Here is a 25,577-nt window from a genome sequence, read left to right on the forward strand (position 1 = left end):
CTAGCTGGCTTGGGGGAGTCAGTGGGTGGGGATGCAGGATGGGCTCTGGCTGGCTCTGGGGGTCAGAGGGATGGGGATGCAGGATGGGCTCTGGCTGGCTCTGGGGGTCAGAGGGATGGAGGGATACAGGGATGGGCTCTGGCTGGCTGGGGGGGTCAGTGGGGTGTGGGATGGAGGAATACAGGGATGGGCTCAGGCTGGCTCTGGGGGTCAGAGGGATGGAGGGATACAGGGATGGGCTCTGGCTGGCTGGGGGGGTCAGTGGGGTGTGGGATGGAGGAATACAGGGATGGGCTCTGGCTGGCTCTGGGGGTCAGTGGAATGTGGGATGGAGGGATGCAGGGATGGGCTCTGGGGGTCAGTGGGATGGGGATGCAGGGATGGGCTCTGGCTGGCTCTGGGGGTCAGTGGGATGGGGATGCAGGGATGGGCTCTGGCTGGCTCTGGGGGTCAGTGGGATGGGGATGCAGGGATGGGGTCTGGCTGGCTCTGGGGGTCAGTGGGATGGGGATGCGGGGATGGGGTCTGGCTGGCTCTGGGGGTCAGTGGGATGGGGATGCAGGGATGGGCTCTGGCTGGCTCTGGGGGTAAGTGGGATGGGGATGCAGGGATGGGGTCTGGCTGGCTCTGGGGGTCAGTGGGATGGGGATGCAGGGATGGGGTCTGGCTGGCTCTGGGGGTCAGTGGGATGGGGATGCGGGGATGGGGTCTGGCTGGCTCTGGGGGTAAGTGGGATGGGGATGCGGGGATGGGGTCTGGCTGGCTCTGGGGGTCAGTGGATGGGGATGCAGGGATGGGGTCTGGCTGGCTCTGGGGGTCAGTGGATGGGGATGCGGGGATGGGGTCTGGCTGGCTCTGGGGGTCAGTGGGATGGGGATGCGGGGATGGGGTCTGGCTGGCTCTGGGGGTCAGTGGGATGGGGATGCAGGGATGGGCTCTGGGGGTCAGTGGGATGGGGATGCAGGGATGGGCTCTGGCTGGCTCTGGGGGTCAGTGGGATGGGGATGCAGAGATGGGGTCTGGCTGGCTCTGGGGGTAAGTGGGATGGGGATGCGGGGATGGGGTCTGGCTGGCTCTGGGGGTAAGTGGGATGGGGATGCAGGGATGGGGTCTGGCTGGCTCTGGGGGTAAGTGGGATGGGGATGCAGGGATGGGGTCTGGCTGGCTCTGGGGGTCAGTGGGATGGGGATGCAGGGATGGGCTCTGGCTGGCTCTGGGGGTCAGTGGGATGGGGATGCAGGGATGGGCTCTGGCTGGCTCTGGGGGTCAGTGGGATGGGGATGCAGGGATGGGCTCTGGCTGGCTCTGGGGGTCAGTGGAATGTGGGATGGAGGGATACAGGGATGGGCTCTGGCTGGCTCGGGTTCAGTGGGATGGGGATGCAGGGATGGGGTCTGGCTGGCTCTGGGGGTCAGTGGGATGGGGATGCAGGGATGGGCTCTGGCTGGCTCTGGGGGTCAGTGGGATGGGGATGCAGGGATGGGCTCTGGCTGGCTCTGGGGGTCAGTGGGATGGGGATGCGGGGATGGGGTCTGGCTGGCTCTGGGGGTCAGTGGGATGGGGATGCGGGGATGGGGTCTGGCTGGCTCTGGGGGTCAGTGGGATGGGGATGCAGGGATGGGCTCTGGCTGGCTCTGGGGGTCAGTGGGATGGGGATGCGGGGATGGGGTCTGGCTGGCTCTGGGGGTCAGTGGGATGGGGATGCGGGGATGGGGTCTGGCTGGCTCTGGGGGTCAGTGGGATGGGGATGCAGGGATGGGCTCTGGCTGGCTCTGGGGGTCAGTGGGATGGGGATGCAGGGATGGGCTCTGGCTGGCTCTGGGGGTCAGTGGGATGGGGATGCGGGGATGGGCTCTGGCTGGCTCTGGGGGTCAGTGGGATGGGGATGCGGGGATGGGGTCTGGCTGGCTCTGGGGGTAAGTGGGATGGGGATGCGGGGATGGGGTCTGGCTGGCTCTGGGGGTCAGTGGGATGGGGATGCGGGGATGGGGTCTGGCTGGCTCTGGGGGTCAGTGGGATGGGGATGCAGGGTCTGGCTGGCTCTGGGGGTCAGTGGGATGGGGATGCAGGGATGGGCTCTGGCTGGCTCTGGGGGTCAGTGGGATGGGGATGCAGGGATGGGGTCTGGCTGGCTCTGGGGGTCAGTGGGATGGGGATGCAGGGATGGGCTCTGGCTGGCTCTGGGGGTCAGTGGGATGGGGATGCAGGGATGGGCTCTGGCTGGCTCTGGGGGTCAGTGGGATGGGGATGCAGGGATGGGCTCTGGCTGGCTCTGGGGGGTGTCAGGGCTGATCCCTGCAGAAGATGGGGGCCCGCAAGAGACTGTAAAAGCCCCTCGCCTCTACACGCTCTGCTTATAGAAACTCCCTGGAGTCACAGATTTACTGACTTTTTGGGGGGGATGAGAGCTGCTACCATCAAGCGATTTACCCTAAAAACCAAGGGGGCACTTGAATCCGCCCAGGGTACCCCAAGCTCTTTTCCCACAAGAGAGCTTGAAAAACAAGAGAAGGGACCAAGCCGCAGTCTCGGGAAGCTGACTGCTCAGGCCGGCGCGCCCAGAGCCGTTGCTTCCCGGCGCACACGGATCGAGCATCGCCTTAAAGGGTTCTTAACACAACGAAAGCTACGCGTGGTGGAGCAGACGTGGCTGTGAGGCTGTCTACACTGCCACCCCAGTTTGAACTAGGCTAAAGCAGGCATTCGAACTTGCAAGTGAAGCCCGGGATTTAAATACCCTGGCCTTTATTTGCATCTTCCCATCCACGCGCCATTTTTACATCCCCCCAGTCCAAACTAACCGCCCGCGGCTCCACGCGGCCGTCAAACGTTAACTCGAACTGAGTCCTTAGTACAGGTTAACGGTTACACCTCGTACTCGTAACCCTGTTCCTACATCCCACGGGGTGTAACAGTTCATTCGAACCAAGGACTCAGTTTGAGTTAATGTTTGACGGCCGCGTGGAGCCGCGTGGAGCCGCGGGTGGTTAGTTTAGACTAAGGGGGATTTAAAAATGGCGCCCAGATGGGAAGATGCAAATAAAGACCAGGATATTTAAATCCCAGGCTTCATTTGCAAGTTCGAATGCCTGCTTTAGCCTCCCTAGTTCGAACTGGGGGGCTAGTGTAGACGTACCCTGAGTTTAACCCCTTGGTCACCAGGCGCTGGCCAGCACTCCTCCTGTCCATCCCCCCCCCAATCAGTGGGGGACAGGAAGGCCCACGTTGCCTGTGATTTCTTCCTGGAGATGTAGGAGAAAACACAGTCACTAAGGCACATGCCACTCTACTTTTACTACTGACCACACAGAACTGAGCAGGGTCGCCACGCGCCTGGAATACGGCCACTCGGATCTAGGAGAGTTAACTGGCTTAGTCTGGGAAACTTTCAGGAGCGGGCACCAGCCGCTTTGTTGGAAGGTGGACGAGGAGGACAAGGATCCTCCTCCTCTGTTGCTCCGTCCTCCTTGTGTTTCTTCCCGGTATCCCACTTCCCCCAGCACTTGGCTCACCGCCCCCGAGGAATCTCGCTAGGTTTGAAGCCTGCCCGCGAAGATGCTCTTCCCTCTCTCGGCCAGGCGGAGCCCATCCCCAGGGTGGGAGGGTGCCCTTGCGGCTGGCGGGTCTCGCACTGAGAAGGGGGTGGAGGCTGCCTGAAGCTGAAGCGAGAGGAAGTGGAACTGGAAATGAAAGGCTTAGAAAGGGAGGGGGAGCGGAAGCCGAGGCAGAGGTGAGATGCGCTGAAGCGGAGGCCGCAGCGACGCTGGAGAACGCTGAACGGTCGGATGCTCCGGGTACCCCACCCACCAACCCTGCTCCAATCCCTGCTCAACACTCCAGGAAACGTCCGTGTCCCAGGCGGGCGTCTTCCTCCGCCTCGCGAGGGCCTGCCACGGCCCTTCCTGGGGGCAGCCCACTTGTCAGAGGACGCCTTGGCCGATTCTGAGCTGCAGAAGCAAGAGGCCAGACTGAGGATGGGCCTCGCCCCCGAACAGGCCCGGTGTCAGGTCAGACCCCGGGGCTACGTCTAGACGACGCGGCTCCGTCGACGGAGCCCTGTAAAATAGTTTAGTGGGCGCAGTCAAAGAAGTAGGATTTAAACAATCCCAGCTTCATTAAAATAAACACGGCCGCCGCGCCGCGCTGCCGACCGGCTGATCATCCGCAGTCTAGACAATTGAATCATCATTAGGGATGTCGGTTTGGAGTTGCGAACCGCGGGCCGGTAGACGCGCTCACGCTGCGTGAGCGACCAGCTAGCCAGGTGGGATGGGATCCCTGGGGCCGGACTCGCTCATGCTTTGCCGGGACCATGCGTGGGACGGGCAGCGCCCCGGGATCTGTGTGCGCCTGGGTCAGCCACGTTCCCCACCAGCCAGTTCTCTCCCCCTGCTCCCTACCCGGCCAGTCCCGCTCCCCCGACCCCCTCCCAACCAGCCGGCCGATTCTCCCCTGCTTCTGCTCCCGCTGCCTCCGACACCCCACCCTCCTCCCAGCCAGCCCAGCTTTTGCCAGCCGGTTATTCCCCCTCCATCTCCCCCGGCCAGCCCTGCTGCCCCCGATGACCCCCCCACCTCCCCCCAGCCCTGCTTCCCAGCAGCCGGTTTCCCACCCCACATCTCCTCCCAGCCGGCCCCACTCCCCTCCCGGCCAGTCCCCCCCATCCCAGATGAAGTGTGCCTGGTACTTTTTCTGAACTCACCTGGTAACCCGATCAGAGAAGTGGACAACACCCCCCCGTGGCAGGGCCGAGCGTGGCGGTTGCCGTTGGGGTCGGTGGTGCAGGGCCCATTCCAGAGGCTGGACCCAGCGTGCGCTGGGCCAGGGCGCTTTGCCCGTCACAGCGGCCGTGCTCAGAGCAGACGAGTGGGAGCAGGAGCACCGGCCTCGGGCCCCCGGCAGTCGCCAGCGGGTCCTGGCTGATCCCACGTGGCGAGTGCGGAAGAGACTCAGGGACGAGTCAGAGGGGGCAGCCGAAGGCTCTTCTCCGGTAAGTGCCTGAGAGCAGCGCCCCCGCTCACCGGCCCTGCCTTGAGCGGCAGAGCCGGGCCGCGCTCCTGGGCAGGGCAGCTCTCGCCGCAGGCCTGGGGAGGGGTTCAGCCCCCCGTGGCTGTGGCCCCAGAGCCCCGTGGGCCGGTCGGACGGGCCTTGAGGGAGGGAAGAGGGTCCTGCCAGGGCGCCTGTCTGGCCTCCGCCGAGCCTGTGAATGCTCCGGGGACCCTGCATGAAATGGGAGGGGCCTCTGCTCCCCGGAGCCCCGGAGCAAAGGGGAGGGTCAGCGCAGAAGTGAGGGCTGCGCCCCTCCCCCCCGTTCCCTTCTGGGCCAAGGCCCCAGGTGCTGTCACACCCCCAGGGACCGTTATCCCCTGGCCCACGCGCAGCGAAACCCAGCGTCTCCGGAGTGACGAGACCTCCCACCTGCCAGGGGCCTTTTCATGGGAACAGTCGGGGTCCCTGCTGGCCGGCAGGTTCCTCCGAGTTCCCCAGGCGTCAGCTGGCACCACCGAAGGGCCGTTGTGCATGCAGCACTGCTAGTCACTGGGGGATCGCCCCTTGCGAGGGGGGTGGGCGGGTGGCACCTGCTGCTGTCTCCCAGATAGAACCCCCTAAAATGCAAGCCCAGAGCAGAGCCCCTGGTCATAACAGCGCCCCACAAAGCAGGCATGTGTGTGAGCAGCGCGGCCAGAACCTGCCAGGCCCCAGCCCTCACTGGACACCTCCCGGGGCCTCTTTGCATCCACTTGGGGAACCCCCCCACGGGTGCAGCGCTGACCTGCCTGCTGCTACTGAAATCCAAGAACGTGACACCCCCGAGGCAAAATCGAGGCAGGAAGTGATGCCAGTAACATCGCTGAGGGCATCACACCCCCTCCCCGATGGCATGGTCATTGGAGTGGGGCCGGACGCGCTGGGGTTGAGTTCAAGAAACGTGCAAAAGTTTGAAAGGGACTCGATGACTCGTGGACACGCTGACACACGGACACGTTGAGATGTCGACAAGCCGACATGCGGACCCGTGGACATGCCAGCACGTTTCAGGCAATGTCAGGACTGAAGGGGCCGGCGTGGCGCCGGTTTGCAACTGCAAAGGGGAACCGATAACGCGGGGGACCAGAGGTCGATGTGCATGCTGGGAAGCCGACACGACCGGCTGAGGGTCTGTGAGAGCAGCAGGCCTGTGGGACCCAGAGACTAAGCGATAGTTCTGGGGTGCTGGGCGCCCCTGGGCAAACCCCACTTCCTCAGGGCGTTGGTCCCCAGCGCCGATGCTGCGAGATCTGTCGCGTGGTGCTGCGGGAGGCTCTGATTCCATCTGCGCTGCACACGATCAGGCCGGCCAGCAGAACGACACCAAGCAGTGGCCAGCGGGGAGAGCTCAGCGCCTGCGCCTGTGGGGGAGGGTGTCACCACACGGTCAGTCCTCAGCCCAGCAACAGCCACGATCTCCATCACCAATCTGCCTGGAAATAGCACCCTGCCGCTGGGTGTGAGCAGGGAGCGGAGCCGGCAGGACGGTCCCAGCGGGGGCGGGGCGGTTCTGCAGACCTGGCGCTCTGGGCCTGCCACACAGCTCACTGCCAGGGGCCTCTGGCCCGTGCGGTGCAGGAGGGCAGGGGAGGCGATCACAGTGGTCCCCTCTGGCTTTTCCATCTGTGCAAACCCGGCGCCCCGCCGGCCCCAGCCCCTCGCAGGCCTTTGGCTCATTGATGTTGGGCCTGCGCCCGAGTCGCTTGGCGACAGACCCTGAGTCTGGAGGCCTCTCGCCCGCGTGGCCCGGCTCGTGGCTGGAGGAGGGGCTGATCGGTACCATCGCTGTGCACTTTGGGGGGTCGCTGTGAGTCCTTGGGGTGTAACTGGTGTGATGTAGTGGGGGTACCTTGCTGGTTACTGTGCTGGGCAGTGGGCTGTGGGTGACCTACACTGGCTGTAGCACGGCCCAGCAGGGCAGGGGATGAGTCATTATGCAAGGAGGCTCCGGACCTGTCCGACGAGTTATCTCCCAGGGAGCGGAACAATGGGAAGAAGGGGAGTGGAGCCCTGGCTGGGGGCAGGGCTGGAAGTGAGGGAGTTAGGTTTCTGGCTGGGATCATGGAGGAAGCAGCCTAGGCAACGGGCTGGATTTAGGGGCGCAGGCTCCCCCATCTCAAGAGGGGCTGAGGAATCCTAGGCCTGCCCTGTAACCAGCTTACATCTATATTGTGCTGTATCGTGGAGAAGCAATAAACTCCCTCTTTTCTACTGGCTGGTGGAGTCTGTCCGGGCCATTCCGGGGGAGCAGGAGGCGGGGGCCATGACGCACCGCCACAAGTGGGAGCTGGGGTACGGCGGAGCCCTCTGGGCCCCCTCAGACTGTGAGGCTGCATCAATCAGCCGCCCTCCCCGGCTGTGCATCTGTGGAGCCGCCCACAGGCAGGGACACAGGCAGCGATTTCCACGCATGCTTACACCAGCCATGCTGGCTCATCTCCAGCTTCTCATCCACTGTAGCCCCCAGGTCCTGTTCTGCAGAACTGCTACTTGGCCGGTCAGTCCCCAGTCTGTAACAATGCATCTACTCTGTCCAGGTCACTCTGGACCCTTCCCTGCCCCGTTCCCTTTTGGGCCAGGGCCCCAGGTGATGTCACACCCCCAGGCGCCGTTTATCCCCTGGGCCACGTGAAGGGAAACCCAGTGTCTCCCGAGTGACGGGACCTCCCAAACAAGAGCCGCTCACCTGTCCGGGGCCTTTTCATGCCAACAGTCGGGGTCCCTGCTGCCCGGCAGGTTCCCTCCGAATTTCCCAGGCGTCAGCTGGCACCACCGAAGGGCCGTTGTGCATGCAGCACTGCTAGTCACTGGGGGATCGCCCCTTGCGAGGGGGGTGGGCGGGTGGCACCTGCTGCTGTCTCCCAGATAGAACCCCCGAAAATGCAAGCCCAGAGCAGAGCCCCTGGTCATAACAGCGCCCCACAAAGCAGGCATGTGTGTGAGCAGCGCGGCCAGAACCAGCCAGGCCCCAGCCCTCACTGGACACCTCCTGGGGCCTCTTTGCATCCACTTGGGGAACCCCCCCCACGGGTGCAGCGCTGACCTGCCTGCTGCTACTGAAATCCAAGAACGTGACACCCCCGAGGCAAAATCGAGGCAGGAAGTGATGCCAGTAACATCGCTGAGGGCATCACACCCCCTCCCCGACGGCATGGTCATTGGAGTGCGGCCGGACGCTCTGGGGTTGAGTTCCAGAAACGTGCAAAAGTTTGAAAGGGACTCGATGACTCGTGGACACGATGACACACGGACACGTTGACATGTCGACAAGCCGACATGCGGACCCGTGGACATGCCGGCACGTTTCAGGCAATGTCAGGACTGAAGGGGCCGGCGTGGCGCCGGTTTGCAACTGCAGAGGGGAACCGATAACTTAGGGGGACAAGAGGTCGATGTGCATGCTGGGAAGCCGACACGACCGGCTGAGGGTCTGTGAGAGCAGCAGGCCTGTGGGACCCAGAGACTAAGCGATAGTTCTGGGGTGCTGGGCGCCCCTGGGCAAACCCCACTTCCTCAGGGCGTTGGTCCCCAGCGCCGATGCTGCGAGATCTGTCGCGTGGTGCTGCGGGAGGCTCTGATTCCATCTGCGCTGCACACGATCAGGCCGCCCATCGGAACGACACCAAGCAGTGGCCAGCGGGGAGAGCTCAGCGCCTGCGCCTGTGGGGGAGGAGGGGGGGTGGGTGTCACCACACGGTCAGTCCTCAGCCCAGCAACAGCCACGATCTCCATCACCAACCTGCCCGGAAATAGCACCCTGCCGCTGGGTGTGAGCAGGGAGCGGAGCCGGCAGGACGGTCCCAGCGGGGGCGGGGCGGTTCTGCAGACCTGGCGCTCTGGGCCTGCCACACAGCTCACTGCCAGGGGCCTCTGGCCCGTGCGGTGCAGGAGGGCAGGGGCGGCGATCACAGTGGTCCCCTCTGGCTTTCCCACCTGTGCAAACCCGGCGCCCCGCCGGCCCCAGCCCCTCGCAGGCCTTTGGCTCATTGACGTTGGGCCTGCGCCCGAGTCGCTCGGCGACAGACGCTGAGTCTGGAGGCCTCTCGCCCGCGTGGCCCGGCTCATAGCTGGAGGAGGGGCTGATCGGTACCATCGCTGTGCACTTTGGGGGGTCGCTGTGAGTCCTTGGGGTGTAACTGGTGTGATGTAGTGGGGGTACCTTGCTGGTTACTGTGCTGGGCAGTGGGCTGTGGGTGACCCCCACTGGCTGCAGCAGGGCCCAGCAGGGCAGGGGATGAGTCATTATGCAAGGAGGCTCCGGACCTGTCCGACCAGTTATCTCCCAGGGAGCAGAACAATGGGAAGAAGGGGAGTGGAGCCCTGGCTGGGGGCAGGACTGGAAGTGAGGGAGTTAGGTTTCTGGCTGGGATCATGGAGGAAGCAGCCTAGGCAACGGGCTGGATTTAGGGGCGCAGGCTCCCCCATCTCAAGAGGGGCTGAGGAATCCTAGACCTGCCCTGTAACCAGCTTACATCTATGTTGTGCTGTATCCTGGAGAAGCAATAAACTCCCTCTATTCTACTGGCTGGTGGGGTCTGTCCGGGCCATTCCAGGGGAGCAGGAGGCGGGGGCCATGACGCACCGCCACAAGTGGGAGCTGGGGTATGGCGGAGCCCTCTGGGCCCCCTCAGACTGTGAGGCTGCATCAAACAGCCGCCCTCCCCGGCTGTGCATTTGTGGAGCCGCCCACAGGCAGGGACACAGGCAGCGATTTCCACGCATGCTTACACCAGCCATGCTGGCTCATATCCAGCTTCTCATCCACTGTAGCCCCCAGGTCCTGTTCTGCAGAACTGCTACTTGGCCGGTCAGTCCCCATTCCAAGAACGTGACACCCCTGAGGCCAAATCGAGGCAGGAAGTGATGCCAATAACATCGCTGAAGGCATCACACCCCCTCCCCGATGGCATGGTCATTGGAGTGGGGCCGGACGCGCTGGGGTTGAGTACAAGAAACGTGCACAAGTTTGAAAGGGACTCGATGACTCGTGGACACGCTGACACACGGACACGTTGACATGTCGACAAGCCGACATGCGGACCCGTGGACATGCCGGCACGTTTCAGGCAATGTCAGGACTGAAGGGGCCGGCGTGGCGCCGGTTTGCAACTGCAAAGGGGAACCGATAACACGGGGGACAAAAGGTCGACGAGGCTGCTGTGCATGCTGGGAAGCTGACACAACTGGCTGAGGGTCTTTGAGAGCAGCAGGCCTGTGGGACCCAGAGACTAAGCGATAGTTCTGGGGTGCTGAGCGCCCCTGGGCAAACCCCACTTCCTCAGGGCGTTGGTCCCCAGCGCCGATGCTGCAAGATCTGTCGCCTGGTGCTGCAGGAGGCTCTGATTCCATCTGCGCTGCACACGATCAGGCCGCCCATCGGAACGACACCAAGCAGTGGCCAGCGGGGAGAGCTCAGCGCCTGCGCCTGTGGGGGAGGAGGGGGGGAGGGTGTCACGACGCGGTCAGTCCTCAGCCCAGCAACAGCCACGATCTCCATCACCAATCTGCCTGGAAATAGCACCCTGCCGCTGGGTGTGAGCAGGGAGCGGAGCCGGCAGGACGGTCCCAGCGGGGGCGGGGCGGTTCTGCAGACCAGGCGCACTCGCTGCCCGGGGCCTCTGGCCCGTGCGGTGCAGGAGGGCAGGGGAGGCGATCACAGTGGTCCCCTCTGGCTTTTCCACCTGTGCAAACCCGGCGCCCCGCCGGCCCCAGCCCCTCGCAGGCCTTTGGCTCATTGACGTTGGGCCTGCGCCCGAGTCGCTCGGCGACAGACGCTGAGTCTGGAGGCCTCTCGCCCGCGTGGCCCGGCTCGTGGCTGGAGGAGGGGCTGATCGGTACCATCGCTGTGCACTTTGGGGGGTCGCTGTGAGTCCTTGGGGTGTAACTGGGAGCTGGGGTACGGCAGAGCCCTCTGGGCCCCTCAGACTGTGAGGCTGCATCCAATAGCCGCTCTCTCCGTGTGGCGCGGGGGGGGGCTGTCTGCTCTGTGACCGGGGTCCCCCTGCGCTGGGATGGGAGATTCTCACTGTCTCTCCCAATGTGGATTAACCCAGACACCCAGGCTCAGCCTCCCAGGGAGAGACAAAGGGAGGGGGGTGGAGACCAGCACCTGGCTGGGGGGAACGGCCTGGCTGTAAGGCAGCTGCTGTCTGGGCAGCATGGGGAGAACAGTCTAAGCAGGGGGCTGGGATTTAGGGGCCCAGTCACTCCCCATCTCTTGGGGCTGAGGCACCCTGGCCCTGGCTCCTGGAACCAGATGACACCTGTGCTGTGCTGTATGCTGGAGAAGCAATAACCCCTCCCTATTCTACTGGCCGGTGGAGTCTGTTCTTGTGGCTCTGGGGTGCCTCACAGTGGTGTCCGAAGTGGGATTCACTGCACCCCATGGATGGAGCTTCCAGGGAATTGTGCGGCGCTACGGCACTAGGCCGGTGAGTCTGCACCCGGGAACCGGCCTACGCCCATCTCCCGAGGGCAGACCTTGTGCAGAGAGAGGGGCCTGGCCATGGGGAAAGCAACCAAGACCCAGCTGATTGCCCGGCTGGAAGAGACTGACCTGTGCAGGGGCCTGGACCCTGTCCCAGCGGGGAGCAGCCCGACCCCCCGGGAGCGTCTCTGGCTCTCAGACTGGAGGGAGCGGTGGTGACCGTCAGAGAGACGCGGTGCCCATCCAGCCAAGCCCTGCCGGCCGCCGTTCGTCCAGGGCGGGAGTCAGCCCGGCAGAGCTGCGCTGGCTGGAGATGGAGCTGAGGCTAAGAGAATTGGAGTCACAAGAGCGTAGAGAGCAGCGGCAGCATGAGCTGGCCATGCCAGAGCGGAGAAGCTGAGAGGCCCCGTGTAAAGACGTGGGGGACATGGACGGTTCCTCAGCTGCTGTGAGCGGGCCTGTGAGCTGCCCCAGACCCCCCCAGCTGACCGGCTGCAAGAGCTCACCCCCTTGCTGGATCAGGAGGCCGCAGGGGGCTCAGCCAGCTGGAGATCTGCAGCCGGGTGATTACGAACGGGTCAGAGAGGCCCTGCTGCTCAGGTTGGCTTTCTCTCCACGGGGAGGCCAGTCCCAGTGCTCTGGGTGCTGGTCACGGCCCCACTCCCCAGCTCTGTGTGCTCCAAAACTCGCCTTGTTTTCCTCTCTCTGCTGCCTGCAGCCTGGGGGCTCAGCTTGGGGGTGGCCTCGCCGCCCTCCCTCGTCCGGCGCGGTTCTGCCCCTGCTCCCCTTTCCTGGAAGAAGCCGACAGAAAATAACTGTGGTGAGGTCTGTGGTCGGTCCCCGGCACATCTCACAGCTCAAACCTCACCGAATCGCCGCCCCCGCGGGAAGGGCAAAGTCACGATGTCATTAGCATATTTCCTGCCCATTCTTTTTGCGCAAGGGGTTTTGGTGCCGAACGCAGCAGTGGAGCCGCTTCCGTTTTGCACAAGATCCTGATGCCTCGCCTGGGACCCGGCACGGTGCAGTCGTGGGCCACACGTGCGTGGGAGGGATGCAGGGCCACACACCCCTCCCCAGATTTCAGCCGGGTTCTCCCCAGAATGTGGCCAGACCAGTCAGTGCCAGGGCGCGGGAAGGGAGGGGAGCTGCAAGGAGCACGTCGGGAGGGGATGATCCCAGATACCTCCCGTCTGCCTCCCTCCGTGCCTTCGGGGCCAGGCGCAGCTTGTCCCTGGCCAGTGATTCTGGTCGCCCGGTGACGAACCTTTCCCGGCCCAAGGCAGCTGGTTTCAATGGGGGACCGTGTCTGCAGGCAGCCTCGGGACGTGCCCACCCCACATGTCCCCACAACGCCAATGGGCGGGTCTGTGTTTCCCTGGCGCCCCCCGCAGGACGGTTCCCAGCCTCGCCCCAAGCTCCGGCCGCCCATGGCGCGGGGGGACCGGGACATGCACACGCCCAGCCTGGGGCAGTCCATTTCAAGAGAGTTTGTTCTGTCTCCGCGACAGCCCTGCACCCAGCTGTGACGGACCAGGCCGTGTCTGGGCACAGCTGAGGGCGTCCGCTCAGGGCGAATTGCTCAAATCCGGGCTCCTTACAGCCCCCAGACTGGTGACCTCTCCAACCAGGCCACAAACCAGTCTCACAGAGCGCTTCAGCTGCCTGCCTGAAGCCTCATGAGCAAAACCCCTCCGACACCCCAGCAATATCCGTGCCCCAGATGGCCCCGGGCCTATACACAGGTGGGGGGTCCTAGCACCCAATCCCACCTACCCCGAACAAGTTCTGTCCGGTTCCAAGAAACCAGCCACAGATCCCTGGTCAATTTACCCTCTGGACCTTACCCACAAATCACGCTGAGCCAATCCTTTAGCATCTAACAACTAAAGGTTTATTATTACAAGAAAGAAAAGCCTGAGAGTGAGGTTGCTAAAGGATAGTACATTACATGCACCGAATCTCCCAGTTCTCGATGCAGGCTCCAGCAGAGATGTTACAGCTGCTGGTTTAAAAGTCCTTGTTGCGCATCCTAGGATCAGGATGGGTTCACAGGTCTTCCGGGCTCTTCAATCCCTGCAGTGCTGCCTCTGGGATGAAGTGCTGAGCTGAGTACCAAAGATGGCGTCGACCACATGGCCTCTTTATCCCTCCTTCCTGGCCTCTTCTTGGCCGCAGCAGGTCACCTGGTCCATCTTATTCCTGTGTTGCCTGCTGGTAGCCGTTAGGTATGAGTCCCCACTCATTAGGTGTGCCGTGGCCCATTGAGAGCCATTGTCCCACAGGGCCTCGCTAATTAGCATGTCCACAGGCCCGGCCCTGCCCAATGCTCAACCACATGCAGGGAAATATTCAGTGTCCATACAAGTACATGCTAATAATTGCACACACAGACATTCTACAAACACATGAACAGCGTACACAGGATTAGCAGACAGTGAGCTTCTATTCAATACCCCACATGGCACCTTCTATACCATTTTTGGGGCCAACACCCCCACCTGTGGGTGCAGCAGTGATCTGGCTGCTGCCCTCAAATTCAGTAATGTGACACCGGCCCCGAGCAATCGGGGGGGCAGCCGGATTCCCCTCACACGCTGACTGTGAACGGACCCGAGCAATCGGGCGGGGCAGCCGGATTCCCCTCACACGCTGACTGTGAATGGACCCGAGCAATCGGGGGGGGGCAGCCGGATTCCCCTCACACGCTGACTGTGAACGGACCCGAGCAATCGGGGGGGGGCAGCCGGATTCCCCTCACACGCTGACTGTGAACGGCCCCAAGCAATCGGGGGGGGGCAGCCGGATTCCCCTCACACGCTGACTGTGAACGGCCCCGAGCAATCGGGGGGGGGGCAGCCGGATTCCCCTCACACGCTGACTGTGAATGGACCCGAGCAATCGGGGGGGGGCAGCCGGATTCCCCTCACACGCTGACTGTGAACGGACCCGAGCAATCGGGGGGGGCAGCCGGATTCCCCTCACACGCTGACTGTGAACGGACCCGAGCAATCGGGGGGGGGCAGCCGGATTCCCCTCACACGCTGACTGTGAACGGACCCGAGCAATCGGGGGGGGGCAGCCGGATTCCCCTCACACGCTGACTGTGAACGGACCCGAGCAATCGGGGGGGGCAGCCGGATTCCCCTCACACGCTGACTGTGAACGGACCCGAGCAATCGGGGGGGGGCAGCCGGATTCCCCTCACACGCTGACTGTGAACGGCCCCGAGCAATCGGGGGGGGGCAGCCGGATTCCCCTCACACGCTGACTGTGAACGGACCCGAGCAATCGGGGGGGGCAGCCGGATTCCCCTCACACGCTGACTGTGAACGGACCCGAGCAATCGGGGGGGGGCAGCCGGATTCCCCTCACACGCTGACTGTGAACGGACCCGAGCAATCGGGGGGGGCAGCCGGATTCCCCTCACACGCTGACTGTGAACGGACCCGAGCAATCGGGGGGGGGCAGCCGGATTCCCCTCACACGCTGACTGTGAACGGCCCCGAGCAATCGGGGGGGGGCAGCCGGATTCCCCTCACACGCTGACTGTGAACGGACCCGAGCAATCGGGGGGGCAGCCGGATTCCCCTCACACGCTGACTGTGAATGGACCCGAGCAATCGGGGGGGGGCAGCCGGATTCCCCTCACACGCTGACTGTGAACGGACCCGAGCAATCGGGGGGGGGCAGCCGGATTCCCCTCACACGCTGACTGTGAACGGACCCGAGCAATCGGGGGGGGGCAGCCGGATTCCCCTCACACGCTGACTGTGAACGGACCCGAGCAATCGGGGGGGGGCAGCCGGATTCCCCTCACACGCTGACTGTGAACGGACCCGAGCAATCGGGGGGGGGCAGCCGGATTCCCCTCACACGCTGACTGTGAACGGACCCGAGCAATCGGGGGGGGGCAGCCGGATTCCCCTCACACGCTGACTGTGAACGGACCCGAGCAATCGGGGGGGCAGCCGGATTCCCCTCACACGCTGACTGTGAACGGACCCGAGCAATCGGGGGGGGCAGCTGGATTCCCCTCACACGCTGACTGTGAACGGACCCGAGCAATCGGGCGGGGCAGCCGGATTCCCCTCACACGCTGACTGTGAACGGACCCGAGCAATCGGGGGGGCAGCCGGATTCCCCTCACACGCTGACTGTGAATGGACCCGAGCAATCGGGGGGGGGCAGCTGGATTCCCCTCACACGCTGACTGTGAACAGACCTGAGCAATCGAGGGGGGCAGCCGGATTCCCCTCACACGCTGACTGTGAACGGACCTGAGCAATCGGGGGGGGGCAGCCGGATTCCCCTCACACGCTGACTGTGAACGGACCCGAGCAATCGGGGGGGCAGCCGGATTCCCCTCACACGCTGACTGTGAACGGCCCCAAGCAATCGGGGGGGGGGTGTGACGGCGCGTTGGGGGTTCCCCGTCTCCTGCACCCCGAAATGGCACAAACAGACTGCACCAGCCAGTGGAATTGAGGGTGGTTTATTGCTCCTCCAGCACAGCGCAGCACAGATGTAGTCTGGTCACAGGAACTGGGCTAGGATGCCTCAGGCCCCCTTGAGATGGGGGAGACTGGGCCCCTAAACTCCAGCCCCTTCCCCTAGGCTCTCCTCCATGCCCTCCGACAGCCAGCAACCAACTCACTAACTTCCAGCCCTGCCCCCAAGCCAAGGCAGCATTCCATCTTCCTTTGTTCCTCTCCATGGGGGGTGTCTGGCCACTGGTTTGCATAGTGACTCATCCTGTTTTGCTGGGTCGTGGTACCCACGGCAGCCAGTGGGGGTTCCCCCAGAGCCAGCAGCATAGAAACCAGCCAGGTACCCCCACTACGTCACAGTTCTCCCCCCTCCGAGAGCGAACTGAGCAGGGTCACTCCGCTCGTGACCTGGGGAAGTTCGGGTCCTCTGCGTGGGAACCCGCCCCGGGGACATGGGTGCTCCCCTTGACTCGGGCCGGCCGTGGCGAGGCCCCACATGAATTGGCTTCCCTCTGTCCACTCGCCGCCCCGCTCCAGGGCGACTGGCGCAGGCCTGTCCTCGGGGGTCACACCCACCCTTCCGCTGGCCTTGATCTCTGGCCGGGGTTTCTCGGGCCGGGGCCATGAGCCCAGCGAGCCTTCTCTGGACAGCCAGGGCGGCTTCCACCCCCGATGCTCCATCCAGGGAGGACTTCCCCTCCCATAACTCTCTCAGCCAGCCCAGAGGGTCTATCTGGGGTAGAGACCCCCAAGCCGCTTTCCTCCTGTCTTGGGCCTTCCCGCCCCTCTGGCAGGAGTCACAGGACCGGCAGTACCGCTGCACGGCTGTAAAGATTCCCGGCCAATAGAAGTGCTGGAGCAGCTTCAGCCGGGTGCTCCGGATCCCCCGGTGGCCCCCAACGGGGACATCGTGGGCCAAATACAGCAGCTTGAGGCGATACTTTCGGGGGACGACCAGCTGCCGCTCTACCCTCCATGCCCTCGCCTTCCTGGGGGGGAGCCACTCACGGAACAGGAGCCCACGCTCCCGCAGGAATCTCTCCTGGCCACCTCTCCCCCGGGGCTGAGCTGCACGGAGGCCAGCCTGGTCCCTCAGCCTCTGCAAGGAGGGGTCTGCCTGCACCTCAGCCTGGAATTCAGCTGCTGAGGCAGGGATCGGGACCTGTCCCCCACCTCTGCCTAGGTCCGGAGTCCCAGCCTGGCTGGACCCCGTGTCCACTGGGATGGGACCCTGAGGACGCTGCCAGGAGTCCTTCCCTGGACCCACGTTGTCAGCCCCCCGCTGGCTCTGGCTCCGGGTAGTGACTAGAGCCCGCTGGGATTCATGGGGCCACTCCTCTAGGTCGTTCCCCATCAGCACCTCGGTGGGCAAGTGCGGGTGCACCCCCACTTCCTTGAGGCCCTCCTTGGCCACCCATTTCAGATGCACCCTGGCTACAGGCACCTTAAACGGGGACCCGTCTATGCCCTTCAGGGTCAGCTGCGCATGGGGTAGTATCCGCTCCGGGGCCACTATGTCGGATCGGGCCAGAGTCACCTCCGCCCCCGTGTCCCAGAAGCCCGTCACCTTCCTACCATCCACCTCCAGGGGTATGAGGCACTCGCTCCGCAGGGGCCGTCCTGCCCCCACCCGGTACACGGAGAAATCCGCCTCCTGAGAATCAGACCTCCCAGGGGAGGTGCACTGAGCATCCTTCCCCTCTCTCTGAGCTGAGGTTTGCCTGCCAGCCCCTGCCTCTGGGGCAGCCTGCCCTTCCTCCCGCCCCAGCCAGTTAACCCTGGAAAGTCCCCGGTCCTGGGACCTGGTGCACTGAGCCCTCTTGTGGCCTTTTTGCCCACAGCGCTGGCAAGTTAGGCTTTGGGCTGTCTCTGTCCAGGCCCTGGCTGGTTCTCTGGGGCGCAGACGACCTGTTCCTTGGTCTCGCCCCGTAGTTGACTCCCTCCGTCGCTCAGCCGAGATCCGGTCTCTGCGCGGTTCCCTTTCTCTCTGGGACTCCCGTTCACACCCGGACCGGCTCTCCGTGAACTCATCCGCCAGTCTCCCGGCCTCCTGGGGGTTCTCTGGTCTCCGGTCCTTGAGCCACAGCCTCAGTTTGGGTGGGCACGCTGCATAGAACTGCTCCATCATGACCAGCTTGAGCAGCTCCTCTGCAGTCTGGGCTCCGACTCCAGACACCCACTTGCGGCAGTATTGCGCCAGGCGGGAGACCAGATCCACATAGGTCTCCCGTGGCCCTTTCTGTACCCCCCGGAACTTCTTCCTGTACATCTCGGGGGTCAGCCCGAACTTGTGCAGCAGGGCCTCCTTGACTCGGTTGTAATCCCCGGGCTGTAGGTCCTCCAGCTGACTGAGCACTCCGGCCGCCTCCTGGCTCAGTGCGGGGATGAGCTCCTGCAGCCAGTCAGCTGGGGGAACCCGTTGCAGTCCACAGGCCCTCTCAAAGGCACTGAGGAACCCGTCTATGTCACCCATGTCCTTCAATTGGGCCACCACGGGCCTCTCCAAGCATCTGGCAGTCCTGGGACCCTGGGGCCCATCCGCACTTGGCGCAGCCGGTGCCCCGCCGGTTCTCCGCTCTGCCATGGCCAGCTCATGCTGCCGCTGCCTCTCTCGATCTTGGCGATCCCTTTCTCGGTCCTGGCGGTCCCTCTCTCGGTCCTCTACTTCCAATTCCTTGATCCGCAGCTGGATCTCCAGCCGCCGCAGCTCTGCTTGGCTGGCCCCTGCCCTAGATGGGCTGCAGCTTGCAGGCCTCCTGGGGGAAGCTGTCTCATCTCTCCTGTGGGTTCCAGCGCTCCTCCCCCTCTCTGAGCCTGACACACTCTCAGGGGGGGTCTGGCTGCTTCCCCTGGGGACAAGATCCTGGCCCTGTGGCTGGTCGTTCTCTTCTAGCTGAGCAATCAGCTGGGCCTTGGTTGCTTTCTGCACAGGCAAGCCCCTCTCTCTGCACAGCCCCACCAGCTCTGCCTTCAAGAGTTGGGCGTAGGCCATCTGCCCGCTGGGCCCCTCGGTGCAGACTCACCAGTCTAGTGCTGCAGCGCCCCACGATTCCCAGGAACCGCTTCGCTCTGTCTCCAGCACGCCTGGCTCCAGGGCTCTTGCTTCTACTGCGCCTTGTCGCTTGCCGCTGGAAGCTCCATCCACGGGGTGCAGTGCATCCCGCTCCTGACACCAGTGTGACGGCGCGTTGGGGGTTCCCCGTCTCCTGCACCCCGAAATGGCACAAACAGACTGCACCAGCCAGTGGAATTGAGGGTGGTTTATTGCTCCTCCAGCACAGCGCAGCACAGATGTAGTCTGGTCACAGGAACTGGGCTAGGATGCCTCAGGCCCCCTTGAGATGGGGGAGACTGGGCCCCTAAACTCCAGCCCCTTCCCCTAGGCTCTCCTCCATGCCCTCCGACAGCCAGCAACCAACTCACTAACTTCCAGCCCTGCCCCCAAGCCAAGGCAGCATTCCATCTTCCTTTGTTCCTCTCCATGGGGGGTGTCTGGCCACTGGTTTGCATAGTGACTCATCCTGTTTTGCTGGGTCGTGGTACCCACGGCAGCCAGTGGGGGTTTCCCCAGAGCCAGCAGCATAGAAACCAGCCAGGTACCCCCACTACGTCACAGGGGGCAGCCGGATTCCCCTCACACGCTGACTGTGAACGGCCCCGAGCAATCGGGGGGGGGCAGCCGGATTCCCCTCACACGCTGACTGTGAATGGACCCGAGCAATCGGGGGGGGGCAGCCGGATTCCCCTCACACGCTGACTGTGAACGGACCCGAGCAATCGGGGGGGGGGCAGCTGGATTCCCCTCACACGCTGACTGTGAACAGACCTGAGCAATCGGGGGGGGGGCAGCCGGATTCCCCTCACACGCTGACTGTGAACGGCCCCAAGCAATCGGGCGGGGGCAGCCGGATTCCCCTCACACACTGACTGTGAATGGACCCGAGCAATCGGGGGGGGGCAGCCGGATTCCCCTCACACGCTGACTGTGAACGGACCCGAGCAATCGGGGGGGGGCAGCCGGATTCCCCTCACACGCTGACTGTGAACAGACCTGAGCAATCGGGGGGGGGCAGCCGGATTCCCCTCACACGCTGACTGTGAATGGACCCGAGCAATCGGGGGGGGGCAGCCGGATTCCCCTCACACGCTGACTGTGAACGGACCCGAGCAATCGGGGGGGGGCAGCCGGATTCCCCTCACACGCTGACTGTGAACAGACCTGAGCAATCGAGGGGGGCAGCCGGATTCCCCTCACACGCTGACTGTGAACGGACCCGAGCAATCGGGGGGGGGCAGCCGGATTCCCCTCACACGCTGACTGTGAACGGACCCGAGCAATCGGGGGGGGGCAGCCGGATTCCCCTCACACGCTGACTGTGAACGGACCCGAGCAATCGGGGGGGGGCAGCTGGATTCCCCTCACACGCTGACTGTGAACGGCCCCGAGCAATCGGGGGGGGGCAGCCGGATTCCCCTCACACGCTGACTGTGAACGGACCCGAGCAATCGGGGGGGCAGCCGGATTCCCCTCACACGCTGACTGTGAATGGACCCGAGCAATCGGGGGGGGGCAGCCGGATTCCCCTCACACGCTGACTGTGAACGGACCCGAGCAATCGGGGGGGGGCAGCCGGATTCCCCTCACACGCTGACTGTGAACGGACCCGAGCAATCGGGGGGGGGCAGCCGGATTCCCCTCACACGCTGACTGTGAACGGACCCGAGCAATCGGGGGGGGGCAGCTGGATTCCCCTCACACGCTGACTGTGAACGGCCCCGAGCAATCGGGGGGGGCAGCCGGATTCCCCTCACACGCTGACTGTGAACGGACCCGAGCAATCGGGGGGGGCAGCCGGATTCCCCTCACACGCTGACTGTGAACGGCCCCGAGCAATCGGGGGGGGGCAGCCGGATTCCCCTCACACGCTGACTGTGAACGGACCCGAGCAATCGGGGGGGGGCAGCCGGATTCCCCTCACACGCTGACTGTGAACGGCCCCGAGCAATCGGGGGGGGGCAGCCGGATTCCCCTCACACGCTGACTGTGAACGGACCCGAGCAATCGGGGGGGCAGCCGGATTCCCCTCACACGCTGACTGTGAATGGACCCGAGCAATCGGGGGGGGGCAGCTGGATTCCCCTCACACGCTGACTGTGAACAGACCTGAGCAATCGAGGGGGGCAGCCGGATTCCCCTCACACGCTGACTGTGAACAGACCTGAGCAATCGGGGGGGGGCAGCCGGATTCCCCTCACACGCTGACTGTGAACGGACCCGAGCAATCGGGGGGGGGCAGCCGGATTCCCCTCACACGCTGACTGTGAACGGCCCCGAGCAATCGGGCGGGGGCAGCCGGATTCCCCTCACACACTGACTGTGAACGAACCCGAGCAATCGGGGGGGGGCAGCCGGATTCCCCTCACACGCTGACTGTGAACGGACCCGAGCAATCGGGGGGGGGCAGCCGGATTCCCCTCACACGCTGACTGTGAACGGACCCGAGCAATCGGGCGGGGCAGCCGGATTCCCCTCACACGCTGACTGTGAATGGACCCGAGCAATCGGGGGGGGCAGCCGGATTCCCCTCACACGCTGACTGTGAACGGACCCGAGCAATCGAGGGGGGCAGCCGGATTCCCCTCACACGCTGACTGTGAACAGACCCGAGCAATCGGGGGGGGCAGCCGGATTCCCCTCACACGCTGACTGTGAACGGACCCGAGCAATCGAGGGGGGCAGCCGGATTCCCCTCACACGCTGACTGTGAACGGCCCCGAGCAATCGGGCGGGGGCAGCCGGATTCCCCTCACACACTGACTGTGAATGGACCCGAGCAATCGGGGGGGGGCAGCCGGATTCCCCTCACACGCTGACTGTGAACGGACCCGAGCAATCGGGGGGGGCAGCCGGATTCCCCTCACACGCTGACTGTGAACGGACCCGAGCAATCGGGGGGGGCAGCCGGATTCCCCTCACACGCTGACTGTGAACGGCCCCGAGCAATCGGGCGGGGCAGCCGGATTCCCCTCACACGCTGACTGTGAACGGACCTGAGCAATCGGGGGGGGCAGCCGGATTCCCCTCACACGCTGACTGTGAACGGCCCCGAGCAATCGGGCGGGGCAGCCGGATTCCCCTCACACGCTGACTGTGAATGGACCCGAGCAATCGGGGGGGGTAGCCGGATTCCCCTCACACGCTGACTGTGAACGGACCCGAGCAATCGGGGGGGGCAGCCGGATTCCCCTCACACGCTGACTGTGAACGGCCCCGAGCAATCGGGCGGGGCAGCCGGATTCCCCTCACACGCTGACTGTGAACGGACCTGAGCAATCGGGCGGGGCAGCCGGATTCCCCTCACACGCTGACTGTGAACGGACCCGAGCAATCGGGGGGGGCAGCCGGATTCCCCTCTCACGCTGACTGTGAACGGACCCGAGCAATCGGGGGGGGGCAGCCGGATTCCCCTCACACGCTGACTGTGAACGGACCTGAGCAATCGGGCGGGGCAGCCGGATTCCCCTCACACGCTGACTGTGAACGGACCCGAGCAATCGGGGGGGGCAGCCGGATTCCCCTCACACGCTGACTGTGAACGGACCCGAGCAATCGGGGGGGGCAGCCGGATTCCCCTCACACGCTGACTGTGAACGGACCCGAGCAATCGGGGGGGCAGCCGGATTCCCCTCACACGCTGACTGTGAACGGACCCGAGCAATCGGGGGGGGGCAGCCGGATTCCCCTCACACGCTGACTGTGAACGGACCCGAGCAATCGGGCGGGGCAGCCGGATTCCCCTCACACGCTGACTGTGAACGGACCCGAGCAATCGGGGGGGCAGCTGGATTCCCCTCACACGCTGACTGTGAACGGACCCGAGCAATCGGGGGGGCAGCCGGATTCCCCTCACACGCTGACTGTGAACGGACCTGAGCAATCGGGCGGGGCAGCCGGATTCCCCTCACACGCTGACTGTGAACGGACCCGAGCAATCGGGGGGGGCAGCCGGATTCCCCTCACACTGACTGTGAATGGACCCGAGCAATCGGGGGGGGGCAGCCGGATTCCCCTCACACGCTGACTGTGAACGGACCCGAGCAATCGAGGGGGGGCAGCCGGATTCCCCTCACACGCTGACTGTGAACAGACCTGAGCAATCGGGGGGGGGCAGCCGGATTCCCCTCACACGCTGACTGTGAACGGCCCCGAGCAATCGGGGGGGGGCAGCCGGATTCCCCTCACACGCTGACTGTGAACGGACCCGAGCAATCGGGGGGGCAGCCGGATTCCCCTCACACGCTGACTGTGAACGGACCCGAGCAATCGGGGGGGGGCAGCCGGATTCCCCTCACACACTGACTGTGAACGGACCCGAGCAATCGGGGGGGGGCAGCCGGATTCCCCTCACACGCTGACTGTGAACAGACCTGAGCAATCGGGGGGGGGCAGCTGGATTCCCCTCACACGCTGACTGTGAACAGACCTGAGCAATCGGGGGGGGGCAGCCGGATTCCCCTCACACGCTGACTGTGAACGGCCCCGAGCAATCGGGGGGGGGCAGCCGGATTCCCCTCACACGCTGACTGTGAACGGACCCGAGCAATCGGGGGGGCAGCCGGATTCCCCTCACACGCTGACTGTGAACAGACCTGAGCAATCGAGGGGGGCAGCCGGATTCCCCTCACACGCTGACTGTGAACAGACCTGAGCAATCGAGGGGGGCAGCCGGATTCCCCTCACACGCTGACTGTGAACGGACCCGAGCAATCGGGGGGGGGCAGCCGGATTCCCCTCACACGCTGACTGTGAACGGCCCCGAGCAATCGGGGGGGGGCAGCCGGATTCCCCTCACACGCTGACTGTGAACGGACCCGAGCAATCGGGGGGGGGCAGCCGGATTCCCCTCACACGCTGACTGTGAACGGCCCCGAGCAATCGGGGGGGGGCAGCCGGATTCCCCTCACACGCTGACTGTGAACGGACCCGAGCAATCGGGGGGGGGCAGCCGGATTCCCCTCACACGCTGACTGTGAACGGACCCGAGCAATCGGGGGGGGGCAGCCGGATTCCCCTCACACGCTGACTGTGAACGGACCCGAGCAATCGGGGGGGGGCAGCTGGATTCCCCTCACACGCTGACTGTGAACGGCCCCGAGCAATCGGGGGGGGGCAGCCGGATTCCCCTCACACGCTGACTGTGAACGGACCCGAGCAATCGGGGGGGCAGCCGGATTCCCCTCACACGCTGACTGTGAATGGACCCGAGCAATCGGGGGGGGGCAGCCGGATTCCCCTCACACGCTGACTGTGAACGGACCCGAGCAATCGGGGGGGGGCAGCCGGATTCCCCTCACACGCTGACTGTGAACGGACCCGAGCAATCGGGGGGGGGCAGCCGGATTCCCCTCACACGCTGACTGTGAACGGACCCGAGCAATCGGGGGGGGGCAGCTGGATTCCCCTCACACGCTGACTGTGAACGGACCCGAGCAATCGGGGGGGGGCAGCCGGATTCCCCTCACACGCTGACTGTGAACGGACCCGAGCAATCGGGGGGGCAGCCGGATTCCCCTCACACGCTGACTGTGAACGGACCCGAGCAATCGGGGGGGGGGGGCAGCCGGATTCCCCTCACACGCTGACTGTGAACGGACCCGAGCAATCGGGGGGGGCAGCCGGATTCCCCTCACACGCTGACTGTGAACAGACCTGAGCAATCGAGGGGGGCAGCCGGATTCCCCTCACACGCTGACTGTGAACGGCCCCAAGCAATCGAGGGGGGCAGCCGGATTCCCCTCACACGCTGACTGTGAATGGACCCGAGCAATCGGGGGGGGGCAGCTGGATTCCCCTCACACGCTGACTGTGAACAGACCTGAGCAATCGGGGGGGGGCAGCCGGATTCCCCTCACACGCTGACTGTGAACAGACCTGAGCAATCGGGGGGGGGCAGCCGGATTCCCCTCACACGCTGACTGTGAACGGCCCCGAGCAATCGGGGGGGGCAGCCGGATTCCCCTCACACGCTGACTGTGAATGGACCCGAGCAATCGGGGGGGCAGCCGGATTCCCCTCACACGCTGACTGTGAACGGACCCGAGCAATCGGGGGGGGGCAGCTGGATTCCCCTCACACGCTGACTGTGAACGGCCCCGAGCAATCGGGGGGGGCAGCCGGATTCCCCTCACACGCTGACTGTGAACGGACCCGAGCAATCGGGCGGGGGCAGCCGGATTCCCCTCACACACTGACTGTGAATGGACCCGAGCAATCGGGCGGGGGCAGCCGGATTCCCCTCACACACTGACTGTGAATGGACCCGAGCAATCGGGGGGGGCAGCCGGATTCCCCTCACACGCTGACTGTGAACGGACCCGAGCAATCGGGGGGGGGCAGCCGGATTCCCCTCACACGCTGACTGTGAACGGACCCGAGCAATCGGGGGGGGCAGCCGGATTCCCCTCACACGCTGACTGTGAATGGACCCGAGCAATCGGGGGGGGCAGCCGGATTCCCCTCACACGCTGACTGTGAACGGACCCGAGCAATCGGGGGGGGGCAGCCGGATTCCCCTCACACGCTGACTGTGAACAGACCTGAGCAATCGGGGGGGGGCAGCTGGATTCCCCTC

The 25,577-nt window shown here is 64.5% G+C and overlaps 1 protein-coding gene across 1 annotated transcript in view; it reads left to right on the plus strand.

Annotated features, from left to right (window-relative positions):
- The first annotated feature begins 3,050 nt into the window (after positions 1–3,050).
- Positions 3,051–25,577, plus strand: part of LOC102459906 (C-type lectin-like) — a 48,043-nt gene continuing 25,516 nt past the window's right edge. The window contains exon 1 of the mRNA XM_075916739.1: positions 3,051–4,007. The gene's annotated coding sequence lies outside the window, so the exon portion shown is untranslated. The remainder of the gene's footprint in view (positions 4,008–25,577) is intronic.

Source organism: Pelodiscus sinensis, unplaced genomic scaffold, assembly GCF_049634645.1.
Source record: "Pelodiscus sinensis isolate JC-2024 unplaced genomic scaffold, ASM4963464v1 ctg58, whole genome shotgun sequence".
NCBI lineage: Eukaryota > Metazoa > Chordata > Testudines > Trionychidae > Pelodiscus > Pelodiscus sinensis.